A 16,133-nucleotide genomic window follows, 5' to 3' on the forward strand; every position below is an offset into this window, starting at 1 on the left:
CTTCATAAAAACGAGTCCCACAACTCGATTCTTAGTCATGAGATTAGTAGGTCAACATAGTGGTTGTCCTTTGCTCGTGATCTTCAGGCAGAGAAGAAGTTTTGGAACGAAAAAGAAGTTTTGGAACGAAAAAGTTGAGAACTACAAAGGTAAGCTCGTCGTTTACCTTCTATATTCTTCGTTTAAGTTTGTCGTTTAGTTATAACATGTTAATTTCTAAATTGTTTAGATACATATAGAGTTAAGCATGATCCTAGTCTTCCGCTGCATGTTTCTCTGATGTTTTTTTCCATCAGGCTCCAAAATCTTAAATCAATATGTTAGAGAATAATTTTCTATGTCTTTTATATGCTTTTGCCGTAGTAATATCAATAGAAATATTTTGAAAAACCATTATCTAATGTCTTCTCATGGCTGAATGAAATAACATGTTATTGATTTAAAAATCATGAATATCAGTCGACTAAAGAACCAACATTTCCAGAAGTGAATGTTGTAAATTTTAATAATAGTCCATGAAAAATCATGAATCTTAACCAACTAGAACAATCTCATTCCCTAAAATGAATATTATGAATTTGACAATTGTGATCGAGCTTATGATCGTAGTAAAGAAAGAAATAATTATTCGTGCACTACTATAGAAATTGGATTACTTAACGTTAATTTAGTGTCAAATAAACTTTTACTTAACATTTTTAAAAACGACAAGTAATTGACTGTCAAGTATAGTCAGATTACTTGACACTAAAAAACCGTCAAGTATATGTTTACTTGACACTGTATTAACGTCAAGTAATCCATCGCACTTGATGCTTTTTATGTGTCAACTAAGGTCGTATATTTGACGCCATTTACGTGTCAAGTAAACATATACTTGACGATTTTTATACGTCAATTAAGATCGTATACTTGACACTATTTACACATTAAGTAAAATTGTATAGTCGACACTAAAAAACCATCAAGTAAAATAGTATATCTGATTCAAGTAAGATAGTATACTTGATATGTATTTAACGTCATGTATATTTTTTATTAATATATTAAATATACAAATTTTTCATTTTCTGTTTCCTGCATTAGGTACATTCATTTCAATAAAACATATCCATCAACAAAATAAACTTTCCAACCAGTAGTTACATAACAAAAAAATGACAAATAATTTATTATAATAAGTAAACCAACAATAATTTCATTCTTCTTAACAATGTAAAAAATTACACAATTCCAATTCAAATGTCGTCAACTAAAATTTTCTATCTGTGGCCTAATCTAAAATCAACAATAATAATAACTATCTTATATAACAAAAAACGTGTGTTGTATACCAAAACTAAAGTCTATTATCTTACATCTATTGCCTCATGTATATAAGCATAATGACTACGAACAAAACACTTACACAAAAAAGGTTATGGACATTCTCATATGTTAGCCATTTACAAAATCAAGAAGATCAAATTTAGATTTATCTATCATATCTACCAAGCTAAAAATTCAACCAACTCCATTCGTACTTTATCGAATTCAAGTTGTAAGTATGAGTTTCTTGTATCAATCTATAAAACATAAAAAGTCCAGTAGACACTTTGTTAAAAATAAAAATTAGTCATATTATACTATTTATAACGTTACAATGTAAATAGTTTAAAAACATACCGCATTAGTAATAATGCTAGTGTCTTTACGATTTCGCATATGTATCTCATGACATGATATCCACATTCAACAATACCTACTTGTAAAAGACACTATAACACAAAATCAAATAACAATGCATATTAGATTATGTGCTTAATGAAATTATAAATAATTTTTATTTACCTTTACCGTTTTCCAAAATTTTGTTTTTTTTTGTCTTTTTCAAATTCTTCTGAAATTGGAAAATTATCAAGGCCCTACATTTTCCTAAGTATAGTATAAATCAAAATGAACTAATTTCTTTAGCGGTTAAAAATAAGAAATATAAACATAGTTAGCTTACATATTCGTTACATATTTGATATCATCTTGGGAGCTTGTTCTTAACGAGTCAAGATGGTACACCACATCATCATATGGGATTAATGACTATTAATGACCAATGATCACTAAATGAAATATATATGCAAGTAATTAGTATTTTGGTACTAATACAAGTTTGAATTGATAAAAATTATACTTATCCAAGATTATAAGGAGCAACAACCAATTGATCTTGTTTGAAAGTCATTAATCTACTACAAAGGTTTCGAGCTCAATTTCTAGTACTATGGCCAACTAAAATAAGAGATGGATCTACAAAAACGTACTTTGAAACCTTCACTACAAGAAATCGGAAAAGACGTCGGGAATAAGAGGTTCTCCCGATGCATAAAGTAAGACGTCGAGAGAAAAAACTATTCTCGACGCATAAAGTAAGACGTCGAGAATAAGAGGGTTTCCCGACGCACAATTCATGTGTCGGACACAAGACGTCGGGAAATAAGGTGTATTCCCGACGCCGTAAGTAGTGCATCGGGAAAAGCCTCACGTGGAAAATAAGGGTATTCCCAAGGCCTAGGTTTTCCCGACGTCGTAAGTGTGCGTCGGGAAAGGAAAGTAGTACGTCGGGAAAGGCATAGGTTTTCCCGACGCCGTAAGTAATGCGTTAGGAAAACCTTTCCTGACGCCGTAAGTAGTGCGTCGGAAAAGGTCTAGGTTTTCCCGACGTCGTATGTAGTGCGTCGGGAAATCCCTTGATTATTTATTTCGTTTCTGTTTTACACAAAACTGAAAACGAAAGAGAAAGGGTTTGGAGAAGAGAGAAACATTCGTCGCTGTCCGTAGCTCGCCGCCGTCCGTTCCATCGTCGTTGCCGTCCGTCGTCGTTGCCGCAACTTCAGCTCCGTCCGTAGCTCGCTGCCAACCTTCTCTTTGCTGTCTTTCAAGTTCTTCTCTCTCCATTCTCACTTTTTCAGGATCCCGTTTGTCACCTGTAGCTAAGTCAGTCAATGACTTTCAAAACAAACATATCTTAAATGAATATTTTTTTTATTGAAACAACTTTCATTGAATGAATATGTGTGCGTCTGTGCATCATAGGGTTGGCCTAACATTGGACAAACAAGAAAAATCTCAAGTTTAATGAACCTTTTCAAGTGCCTTTTCTCGAGCTTTCAGTATAGTGTCGGCATAACGGTTCCTTAACAAAGCTGCACAGTAAAGCCTGTCGGGGGAGGCTTTCCTGACGCAGTACATGGCGTCAGGAAAGAAGTAGACGAGGATTTTCCGACGTCGTGGATTGGGTCGAGAAAGATGACGTCGGGAGAGGCTTTCCCGACGCGTGACCAACACAGCGTCAGAAAAGCCTATCCCGACTCACTTCCCCCGACGTTTGTCCCGATGTCGAGGACTGCGTCAGAAGTCCTTTCCCGACGTATTTTCACTTCCTCCGACGTTTTTCGGCGTCGGGAAAATCTCGATTTCTTGTAGTACTTCTTTAAATCAATAATGAGTGAATATAAGTACCTACAATAACTTAATTGCACACATCAACTTATCACTAAGCAACATGCAATAACACCAACTTCATCACAAGAATTATATGTCAAGAATCTTCAATAAGCTAGAATTTAAACTTTCCATCAATTGGCCTATTTAAGTTTCTTAAATTAACCCAAACTTTCAATCAAAGAACTAACTAATTGCATGTATATCTTGAATGTATATTTAGGGTCATTACATACTTACAACATATAAACATCGTTCTTATTCATATTACAAAACGAGTTATGATCATTGTTTTTAATCATAAAACACAAAGTGTAATAATAAGAAACAGAGACATCACCTTCCTCCAAGCACCACAACACTCTTAGATAACTCTAAACTTAAAGTCTCACCGATAGTTATCCTCAACTCCTAGAGATCTACAAACAAAATGAGAATAACGTTAAAACTAAGATATAGTTAGAATATTATAATTTGTTCTAAAAGTGTTTATGAGTCTCACATAATAAACTAATTCAGTAAGAATTTTACATTACTCGCACACCAGAAAATGCAACACTATATTTTTCTTACCAATCTAAACCAAACAAAATGAGACAAGACAGTAACAAAGAGTAATAATATAAGGCAATAAGTTGAAACAATTTTGACAAACTACATACTCAACTTTATTATAACAAAATATGAACCAGAAAAGGCAAATAAATTATGTAATTTCAGTTCTTTATCAGACAATAGACAGCGACTACAAAAACGATTTGATCTCAAAACATGGATGCAAGGCAAAGTAGGCACCTTTATCACAAAAAAAAAAAAAAAAAAAAAAAAAAAACACCATGTACCTATTTTAGTAGTCTCAAAACTTGCATCACCAACTATATTTACTATGTCTTGTTTCAAGTAGATCTCCATTAGACACCAAGGTCGAGCGACCAACCCATAATTTGGAAAAACAATCATGTTAAGTCATATAATTAAATTTATAGGAAGTCAAAATTAACATATATAGTTTCAGACCAGGATAAGACTACATCCAAAACTAAGCAGCCTATTTGCTGAAGTTGGAACTCTTAAACTAACAAACTAATAAAGAATATTGCCTAGACTAAAAAAGATCCACATTGAAGCAAAGTTATAGGTGTACTTCCAAATTAGATCTTCTCTAAACATCAAAATGTTTTGCTCAATGAGAGATAATACTACTTGTGTACCTGAATCAAAATGTTATAAGTGCACCCATTTATATGCATTCTTATACATATTTTTAGCACTGAATTCACATTTGTCGAAAAATATATCCATGGCAAAAAGACTCCTTCCACAATAATAAAAAAGAACACATTGGTCTACCCAAGAATATTTTGTTGGTAAGTAAGGCTTAATTATAACTTCATCGCCTGGGTTTATCACTATCAATTTTCAAATCAGAAGATATTAAGATTATAAAATTATTTAATATTTGAAGACAATGGAATTGAATAAGAAAATGAAGAAATGTACCAGAAAATACAGCAGCAGTAAATGCCTCAGTTTGACCACAGCAAATAACAAAATCAGCAAGAGGCTTAACATTTAATCCATGAGTTTTCTTAACTACCTTGGCCAGTTCATCACATAACCTCTGGACATGCCTTGTGTTCCAAAACTAGGTTTAGTACATTAATTAAGAAGACAAATTGTAGTAACAAACATATGGTAATTTGTAGATAAAATTAGAAATTGGATAAATATGAAGGAAGGTGATGAGTGAGTAAAGAAGTTAAGGAGAATGAAGGTAACTTCATCTGTACTAGTTGAAATCGGTGTTAATGGCGGAAGCGGTGGCGTTTTTTAAGGTGAGGGAAGGTAGAAAGTCTAGAAGTCCAAGCCGCATACCAAACGCTGGCGGAGGCAGACGATGGAGCAGCAGAGAGTGGGGCGAATCAACAGAGGCCTTCGCGAGAGCTAGAACGTGTAGCTTCGACGTCACTGTAGGTCGTCGTCACCGTGCGAAACGCGTATAGCTTCTACTTAGCTTAAATGTCGCCGTTCGAAAAGCATATGGCTCAAACGTGTCGTGGCCGGACGAAAAGTTCCCTTCAGTGGCTGGCCGAAACGTTGCGTGGGCTGTGGTGGGTGATCGGTGAAGATTGCGTGTTCTTGTGGTCGGTGGCCGGTGAAAATAGAGAGACGTATAGATGGAGAAGGACAGTACGTCGAAGGGCTTGAGGGTTTTGGGAGAGAAAAGGAGGGAGATGAAAGGTTTGAATGGGAAATTTTTAATAAATTTATTTTTAATACAATAATTTATTTTAATAATTTTTTTCGTAAATTTATTTTTAATAAAAATATTTATTAAAATAAATTTCTTTTAGTAAATTTTAATAAGTCTCTTCATTCGAGCCAGCTCTCTATTTCCTAGCATGTTAGTCGATCTCCAGCTAACTTAAGCGAAGTATCCTTTTTTTTTGTTTAGCCAAGCCAAGAGTTTCTCTTTTAACCCAATTAAGCCACTTTCATACTTTTCTCTGGACTTTATGTATGCTCATCAAATATTAAATTTTGATCTAAGTAAATTAATTTTTGGATTAAAGTGAATTATTTTCTTTGAAGATTGTTGACTATTTTTTGGAGCTATATTATCAAATTTCCCCCAACCAAGGTTAGCTTGAGTACCTACAGGTTATGGACGGTAGTTTTTTGTTAACTTTTCCCATTAAGGTTGTACCTACATGTACGGTATCCCTCGAGATCACCACTTTTTCACAGATTTATGATTGTGTGCGTTCGACGAGACCACCAATTTGTTATGTCATGTTTATGAGTGTTCCTTCGGACTCACCAATAGATGAGTGTGTTCCTTCGGGATCACTATATTGAGTGTCTTTCTTCACGATCACCAGATTGCATGTGTTCCATCGGGCACACGATAGTTTTGAGTACCTCATTACGTGATCCTAATGGAAAATTATTAGACATCTAGCGAGACTAGTAGTGGATCTTTTACTGAGTATATACTCACTCTTTTTTATATTTAATATTTCAGGCAAAGATAGAGGTAGAGAAAACTTGTCAAGCAACAGAAAGGGGTCGTGACTGGATATGGACTTTGTTTTGCTTCTACCTTCTTTATATTAGTATTTAACTTTAAGCATTTTATTTGAATTTGTTGATTATTTTATGTTATTTTATTTAAACTTAAGATAGGGCTCGAGCTAAGATTATGTTACACAGTATTTTTCTTATTTTTGACAAATCATGATTTATGAACGTGTGTAAATATATTTATTAAATATTTAGTTTTTTTTTTGTTTTTTCCTTCCAACTGAAAAATAGTTATTTATTTTAAAGTAATGACCTTAGCTTAGTATAAGGAGTTGAGTCGTTACATACTTGTATCAATTTCTGAAAAACCTATTTTAGTAAAATTGGCTCTCAAGCACGATGGATGTAGGTTGTTCTAACCAAATCACTTTAGAAATTTCCAAAGTTCTTCTTTCTTACTGCCTTCCTCATCATCATTATCATCTTCATCTTCATCTTCATATGATATTTGTAGCTTACCAAAAGAACCCATGAAATAATCGTAGAAAATACTGAGAGACTTTATGTGCTGACTTTTCTAAAGAGATAAGAATAAAGTGAGAGAGATAAATAGTGAACTTTACCAAAATTTACATGCAAAGTGATCTTTAAAGAAACATTTCAGTGGCATCCCCTCCTCCTCACACATGGATCAAAACAAAAAACATATTTACAACAAGTCCAAATCTTTCAGTTTAACCTCACATGTGGCATCTCTTTCTCCGCACATGTGGATCGCAACAAAAACATATTTACAACCAGTTCAAAGCTTCTAGTTTAACCCAAGTATGTTCAAGGGTTAGACTATACTACGACTTCAAGAAACACTAAGATGTGTCAAACTTTGGGAACAACATTATTGGTGGCATAGAATGAAGCGCATGCTATTTGGGTATGTCTCAAGATGTTTGATTTGTCAACATGTTCCATCGTTGTAGAGACTGTTGCGACTACTTTTGAAACTTAGAACGAACCATCTCCAACAACTGAAACTAACAACTTTTCCACAACTACTTTAGATTTTGGTTACTTAGTCGAGACAAATTCTGCTTGAAGTTGCTTAATTTGTATTGATCTGATAGAAGAAGTTACCTTTATTTAAGTCATATTTATGGTGGAGTGATACCCTATCGATCAAGTTATATAGCTCCTTTTTTAATATGTACGAGCTCAGTTTGGCCATATGTTCCTTAAGGATATAGGTCATGTGTGAGCTACTCTCGTCCGTGTATTTAGTACATTCTACTATGGTTTACTAGCGCATGGTACGTATTGGATGACAAATATGTGTGAGCTCAATATGGCCAATGTTTCATTATTGATTTGAATATGTTTGAGCTATTCTCAGCCGCATATTCACCATAATTGATTGTACTTTTTGGACATGGGTAGGTTTGAGGAAATTTTAAAATGGTGTTCAACTATTTTTTGTTATACGTTTATAATCATGTTATAATCATGTCTTTAACTATCAAATCGTGTTTACAAAGTCTTTATTGGAAGTATGTTTTGAAATTTCATATTTTTTTTTTATTTAAACTTACCATTCATTGAGCATGTTATAATATATATATTAATATTATATGTGTCATTTATCGTAATTGTACATACTATCTAGGGATTTTATGTTCTCTATATATGTAACTTTTCTTTGATTTAATGTTGAATAATATAATTTTCTATCAAAAACATTGATTGCATGCATGATATCAGAGCCATCTAGGGTTTGGAAGTATTTGTTTGACGACTTCCTTCTCCATTAAGGTTTAAGTTTAGGTCATATTTAATTGGTTGTTTGTCAATACCATCCATCTTAAGAGAAGCATCGTTGCCATCCACTGCAGTCTGCCATTTTCATTCATTACAAAACCCCTCATGCATAAGCTCAACACGCCGCCCTCGCACACCCCCAAATTTAGAATGCAGCAAGGTCCTCATTGCTGAAAAGTTAATGATAAGATTTACGTAGAAAAACCTTACAAAAGAGGTTTGAGTTAAAGCTTACTCGCCTAGTGAACTTCTAAAAATATTTCCTAAGTATGTTTCCTAAACAAGTTGGAAGCCTAAGTAACGAATGAAACTTAACCTCCCATAGTTTATATCATTGAAGTTTGTATTGCGGGACAAAGAAAAATTAAAGAACTTAAACGCTAAAAGATATTGCTCACAACAAAAAAAAGTAAAACACAAAATTAATGCATCAAAATATGTATTTGTTTTGCAAAGAATGTAATTACAAAAGAATATACTTTACATAAGCAAAAATCAAAATACAAAAGAAGAAAATTAAATAGATACATTCCTAAATTTAATTTTTTGGTCGTGTTTTGTTCATCCTCAGAAAAGGGTTCCTCAAATATTAATTTAATATCTGATCATGAATGAGTTCAAATATTAATTTAATGTAAATTAGATTTATATTAAAACTATAGGTTAAAATTTAATGGGTATATGATACACATTAAAACTATAGGTTACAAGGGAAATTTATATTTAAATATGATTTAAATTTGGATTAAATTAAATATAAGATATTTAACTTTGCAATTAATTGATTGATGAATTAATTAATAGTTTAGTTTATTTTTTTTAATTAAATTTGATTTAATTAAATTAATTAAATTAAAACTATAGGTTATGCGAGAGATATTCATTTCAATATGATTTAATAATTATTATTTTATTTTATTTTAATTAATTAAATTAATAACTAACTTAAGTAAGGGAGTTATTTAGGAAACGTGGGTGGTTTTTCCACGTTTCCTAGAATCTCTCTAACTCCCTCCTCTTTAGATAAAGAAGAGGGAGGTAAGGTATGATTGACATAAGCGTTCTATAATTTTCAGTGTATTGGGATTCTCTAAAAAAAATCGTCTATAAAATGTTTCTATTCTAATTTTGATATCCACCAACCAATTTAATTTGGAACTGATGTGACTTGACAAGGCTGCTAACGGCACTGACAATCATCATTAACATAATCAAAAGAATGATAAGAAGAGAATAGAAATTTCCCGTTGAAAGTAACCTATATAAAGCCTCCACCTTAACTAAGGAAAGGGAGACCAGACGTCTAAATGGATTGGCCGAAGATCTAAACGGACCAGAACCTAGAGAGCTCCACTGGAGTTTGTGGAAAGAATTAGCCTTTCTGGCTTCTATAAAAGTTCCTTCCTTTTCTTCAGTTAGCTGCAAGCGAGAGCTTAAAGATGATTAAAGAAGTATTTCGCCATCTTCTCCTCCTAGCTTGTAAAATCTTACATCTCTTTACTTTCCATTTTTGTATTTTAGTGTAATGTACGATATTTATATTATACAATAGCCAAAGGCTTGCATTTTTCAATACATTGTCACTTTATCCCTTTCCAATTCACCATGTCTTTACTGTTTATTTGTCGAAGTATTACAAGCAGTTCATGCTTGTGGTAAGTTCTTGGTAAGAAGTCTAACTTATAAGGTTTATTACGTTAGTTGAGCTATATTACATCTCTTGGCCAACATTTGCAGCCAACTGCTCGAGAGAGTAAGTAACAAGGACATAGCTACGCACACAATAAGGAGTTTGGAGACAAACTCCATCTTAATGATTAAATCTCAAGCATTTGTGTCTTGAAAGAACAACAAGTGTTGTATTTTAGCGTCGAGAGGTTGTCGCCCTTAAAAGAGAGGTAATATGAGTCTTATAAGTAACCACTTCTAGATAGCTATCGCTTAATTAAGCTTTATCATCCACATCTTGAAAGGTAAGCAAGTGTGGCGATCAAGACATTGATAGGTGTTCACCTTAATTAGAAGATGATTAAGTGATCTCTTGAAATTATTGGATTTTGGTGGAAAAAAGTGGTTTTATAAAAAAAAAAGGAAATGGAAATGAAAAAGGAAAATAATAATAGTTATAAATTATTATTATTATTATTAATTTATAATAATAAATTTATAATAATAAATTATTCTTATTATTGTTATTATTAAACCCTTTTCAATTTGTATGTGTGCCTCATCTCTTTCCCATTCTTCTTCTTCGTTTAGTTTCATCTGTCGCCCCTTGCTTCTCAAACGTCTCCTCCGTAGTCCATCCGACATCTTATTTTATTTCCATCAGCCAAGCAGCCAATCGAACCTCTATCCATTGAAGTTGAATGCCTAGCCGAAGAGTTTTGGTTTCATCCACCGTCATGTTTATTCGTCCGTGAAGCGTCCATCGTCGTGTTTCTTCTTTCACCGTCGTGAAGCACGGCCAATCGCATCTGAAGATGAACTTCAAGCTCTGTCCACGAATGATCCCGACCACCTACAGTGCTATCCATGCACAGCTCAAATCATTGTCTCTTGTGACCATCAATTGAAATGCACCTAATCTGAGCCGCTGCCTCTACCTTGCTGTGAATTGTTGTGAGTTTTTTTGACAATTTTGATGTGGGTTTAGATGTGTTTTGTATACCCATTAAAGTTTTCTTAAGGGTGTCAAAGTTAATTAGTTTTAGAACTTATTTAGAGTTTTCTTAAAAGGACTAATTGGAGAATTTTTATAGTTGATTGTGGACATTGCTATCAAGGAACGATTTGGTTTCAAGCTTAAATTGGTAAGCTAAATGGGAAAATTTAAGTGATGATCGTTGATAATTTTATTAGGTAAAATTATTGACTTCTTATCCTTTATATGTTTAGGATCGATTGATTTGAAAATTTTATTTTTCAACAAAGGAACTTTAGCAATTCTCAAGGTAAGGGATTTTTACTACCGAACCCTATATTGAAGTTGGAATGTTCTGAATGAGATGGTTGACCGTTATGTGTAGTTTAAAATGTACTGATGGCTTGCACTGTTGACTAAACTAAGATATGCTTTAACATGCTTATTTTGACTGATTATGTGTTGAGATGAAGTACTATTGATAGTTTTAATTTTATTTTTTTATTGTACTGTATAGACTGGTTTAAGATTGTCTAAACAAAGGGAAAATTGTTAGCTTTATCTATGGGGCAGGGTACCTTGCAGACACGGTGTCCTATGGGATCACCACATGTTGTGCATTTTTTGATATCACTAGACTGATATGTACATCCTTCGGGATCACTAGACTAACTTGTGTATCTTACAGGATCACAAGACTGTTATGATGCAGGGTACCTCCTAATAGAAAGTTAACTGTTTTTACCCTAAAGGGATCAGTAGTGGGTCTCTTACTGGGTATATTTTTATACTCATCCTTTTCATGTTTAACTTTTTTAGGCAAAGGTAACACAAGAGGTAGACTAGCGAGAGACAAGGACTCGTAAATGCCATATGGGAACATTTTAAAATGCTTCCGCTTAGCATTTTTATTTTTTTCTTCTTTTGAGTTTTCTCAATTGAAATGAATTTATTATGTAGAATGACTGTTTTTGGATAACTAAAAACATAAATACTTTTGAATTTTATTTTGTTTGAAACGGGACACGAATTAAATTTTTCTTTAATGTTTATTTTTTTAAACAGTCTTTTTTATAATCTTTTATGTTTAGATGCTTTGTTTTGGGTTGAACGATAGAATGTCTTTGGGTTAAAGTAATGACCTCAATTTAGTTTGAAAAGTTTGGCCGTTACATCTCTATTATGTCAAGGATTACCATGTAACTAAATTACTTACAACGTGAAGACCTTCCTTCACACTTTCTTAATGCAAGTTACTTCCTTCTTCCAAGCTCTCACCCTTCCTTGCCACTTTTTACAGAATCTCTATTGTAGATAAGTAAATTTAGTATATACTCATACTTTTGTTTTATACTGTGAAGTTATAATGCACCACCGAGATGGGAAGTAAGCTTTATAAATAAGGTTTGATAGAAGTTCTCTGTGTTCGACCCTAGACTTCCTAAGAAATCTATCATTTCTCTTGCACTTGGGCAAGTGATAGGAAAACTTATACTACATGTTTATTATTTGGAAATCAGTAATGCATAGATAGGGTTTGCTCCTTTTATTACATAATCCTGGTTTAGTCATGCAATAAGTCGCTCAACTAGAGCTTAAATATGATATATCTATGAATTACTGCATACATAAGCACCTCAAAGAAAGCATGGCACCAAAAACTTGCTTATTTGTTTTATGCTTATGTATGATATATATATATATATATATATATATATATATATATATATATATATATATATATATATATATATATATATATATAAAGCCTTAGCCCAATCGTTTAGGGTGGTTATCACGATCGTTTAGGTTTGAAGCATTTTCCCATCGTTATAAACAATTATCTAACCGATCACATATCATATTCAACCCGATCCTTTAAGGTGGTCAATATGATCCTTTAGATTTGAAGCATTTTTCCCATCTTTCAAAGAATTACATGATCGTGTAATAATGATCTAAACGATAGCGTACCAAAGTCAACCAGATCGTTTAGAGTGGTCAACACAATCGTTTAGATTTGAAGCATTTTTTCCATCGTTAGAAAGAACAACGCGATTGTGTTGATACTACCTTCATTATTGTACACTTAGAATTTGAAAAATAAATAAAAATTTAGGTTCAAAGACAATATGAAAATGATGGAAATTAAATTCTTACACTTATATAACCAATATAAATATTTGAAAAATAATATAATTAAGAAAAGGCCAACAAGGTGTTGGAATTTATGTCCTAAAACTCATAATTTGTAGTTTAAATTATATTCTATTCAATAAAGTAGTTATTGAGGACTTATTAATGAAAATAGAATACTATAATCTTGAATCCAATTAATTAAGGTCCCGAGGCTATCTAGTTAAGACTTGAACTTTATGTAGAGACATAAATGTGGATCAAGTTCGAGTTTATAACCCAAACGGTCTATAGTGTATGAATAAGATTGGGTGCCTTATTCCGAGAACACTATAGATGCGACCCGCTCTGTAGTTAGTACAAACGATGTGATCTTGAATCGTTTATGTAGAGACATGGAAATGGGGGCATTCTATATAAAGTGTTTGCATAAGATTGGAACCATGAAATAGTCACTTTTAAGTTATAACACCGTTGACTATATAAACTGACTATTTCGATTATGATGACCTAGGTAACATAATCTTAATCTTGAGCAAACTGTGAACTTCTATTCAAACGATATTATCCTTATATATGCATAGGTGAAGGCAGCTCAGCGGCGCTGGTCCAATAAGCCTTTCATTTCAGGGGTAAGATCGAAAGGACGACTAGGGACATAAGGTGCAACACAGAATTCACTTCTACCCGTTTTAGGGTTAGTAGATAGATTGTTCCCTTAACAACTGAATCCAAGTCTTGAACAATAGATCCCACCCTCTCATTGACCTGAGAGGGATTCGGTTTATAGGTTGGACCTTAAACCAAATGTTTAATAGTGGATCAGTTAGACTTAAGGAAGAAACTGTAGTCTTAGGGGTAAAATGGTATTTTAACCCAACCGAGGTTACGAACAACTTGTGAAAGATTAACTTACTAATCATGGTTATATCAGATGGACAGAAATATATCAATAGTGAGGGAAGTGCAACTACGGGACTTTAGTGGAATGACCCGTTAGTTAACGGATGTTGATTAGCTCGGTCTAAAAAGGTTTAGCCAATTAATCTCGAATTGTTGGAGCCCATGATCTATAGGTCCATTAGGTTTCCCTACTAGCTCATATGGAATTAACTTAAAACAATATGTTGAAATATTTTGAATTGTTCAAATTATGTAGAGAGAAAAACCAACGAATATATATGATATATCCGTCAATTAAAGAGCTTTATGTTTAAATAAAATTTAAATATTAAAAATATGAATATGGATTCATATTTGGAAGCTCGGAATGGATTAAAAACGTCAAAGTTTTAAAAAGTCAAGGTGTTGACTTTTTTACTTTGAAAAGTCAAACTTTGATTGGCTCTATACTCAAATATGATTTGAATTTCAGAAAAATGAATGTGAATTCATGCTCGGGAGATCGAAATTAGTCAAAATAGACAAAATGGTAAAAAGTCAAAATGTGGACTTTTGACTTGAAAAAGTCAAAGTTTGCTTTGATTTAATTGGTCAAATGACCATATTGCCCTTGGGCTAGAGTTAGTGGGAAAATCCAACACTTTGTTACATAATCCCACTAACACTTAGTGGGACAAGTGTTTACATATGATGTAAACAACAAGCCCGCTAAGATTAAGTGAAATGAGAGGGTTGTTTTTTGGTAAAAAAATTTCATGCATTTTGCATGTCTTTTTTATATAAATTGCTTTTGAAATTTCTTGGAAAGACTTTTGGAAATTTTAGAAATTATTCCAAAATTTTTTAAGAAATGTTTCTCACATCTTTCACTTAACCATTGTTGGTTTCTTCCTCACAATTCAATCCCTTTCTCATATTTTCGTTCACTTAATGGGTCCTACAACTTAGTTCTAAGTCCAGAGATTAGTGAGTCAACTTTAGTGGTGGTCCTGAGTTTGTGATCGTGAGGAGATTTCGAGAAGTCGGGAAAAGCCTCAATGGTAAGTATATTTTCCTAAACCTTAATTTAATTTGAATTAGGGCTTTTTAGCATGTTAATCACTAAAGTGTTTAGTTGCATATAGAGTAATTTTTTATCCTTGTTTTCGCTACGCATATCTCGTATTCCATCACCCGATCCAACCCGAATTTTTTGGGTTGGGTTAGGTTGAGTTGACCCTTGCATATTAAACCAATAGGGTTCAATTTTTCACTTTGGGTTGGTCGGTATTTTTCCTCCAATCAGGTCCAATCCAACTTATGTACACCCCTAGCCTCATCAAACACATAGTCATAAAATTGAGAACATTGGTGATTGAAAGGAACACTGTACATGTAGCTGTTAGAATTTATGTCCCAAAACTCGTACTTTGTAGTTTAAATCACATTCTATTCAATAAAGTGGTTATTGAGGACTTATTAGTGAAAATTTAATACTATAATCTTGAATACAATAAAATAAAGTCTTGAGACCATCTAGTGTACACTTGAACTTTATGTAAAGACATAAACTTGGATCAAGTTCGAGTAGCGCAAACAATCTATAGCGTATGAATAAGGTTAGGCACCTTATTCTAGAGACACTATGGATGCAGTCCACTTTGTAGTTATACAAACGATGTGATCTTGAATCGTTCATATAGAGACATAGTAGTGTGGGTTGAAGGGATGAGAGTCCTAGCAGGGGAATAAATTTAAATAAAACAATATTCAATTTAATTGGGAGCTTAAAAAAATACCAACTACATTGGAAAAGTAATTACAGAAACTAATCTCTATAGGGCTAAGCATGCTTTCAAAATAAAAACAGAAATTATAGAGAAGAAAACTACTCTCATTGACGATTCTATATCTGTCAAACGTCAAATTGAGGCACAACCACTTGAAGACCTTTCTATTCTCTGAGAATGAAATTTTGGTTTGTGGGAAACAAAATTGGAAAGGAAATTTAGAGGGGAGATTTTTTTAAGAGAATTCTCAGGGTACGTAGAGTTCCCAAAACTCCTCTGTCAATCTTTGTCATACTAAAGAAGAGGAAAGTTAGAGAGAATATTGGAACGTGGGAAAACCACATATGTTCCCTATTAATTTAATAAATTTA

The 16,133-nt window shown here is 33.0% G+C and overlaps 1 long non-coding RNA gene across 2 annotated transcripts; it reads right to left on the reverse strand.

The window, feature by feature from the left end:
• Nucleotides 1-2,145: 2,145 nt before the first annotated feature.
• Nucleotides 2,146-5,724, reverse strand: LOC127151675 (uncharacterized). 2 transcript variants are annotated; one of them, XR_007824751.1, is made up of 4 exons: nucleotides 4,978-5,715; nucleotides 3,818-3,896; nucleotides 3,118-3,495; nucleotides 2,179-2,960 (listed from the first exon to the last, which is right to left on the reverse strand). It is a non-coding gene; the product is annotated as an uncharacterized LOC127151675 (long non-coding RNA). The 2 variants fall into 2 exon arrangements; XR_007824752.1 differs by having other exon boundaries at nucleotides 2,146-2,960; nucleotides 3,118-3,896; nucleotides 4,978-5,724.
• Between the last annotated feature and the right edge of the window lie 10,409 nt (nucleotides 5,725-16,133).

The sequence above is a fragment of the Cucumis melo genome, chromosome 11, assembly GCF_025177605.1.
Source record: "Cucumis melo cultivar AY chromosome 11, USDA_Cmelo_AY_1.0, whole genome shotgun sequence".
NCBI classification, from domain to species: Eukaryota; Viridiplantae; Streptophyta; class Magnoliopsida; order Cucurbitales; family Cucurbitaceae; genus Cucumis; species Cucumis melo.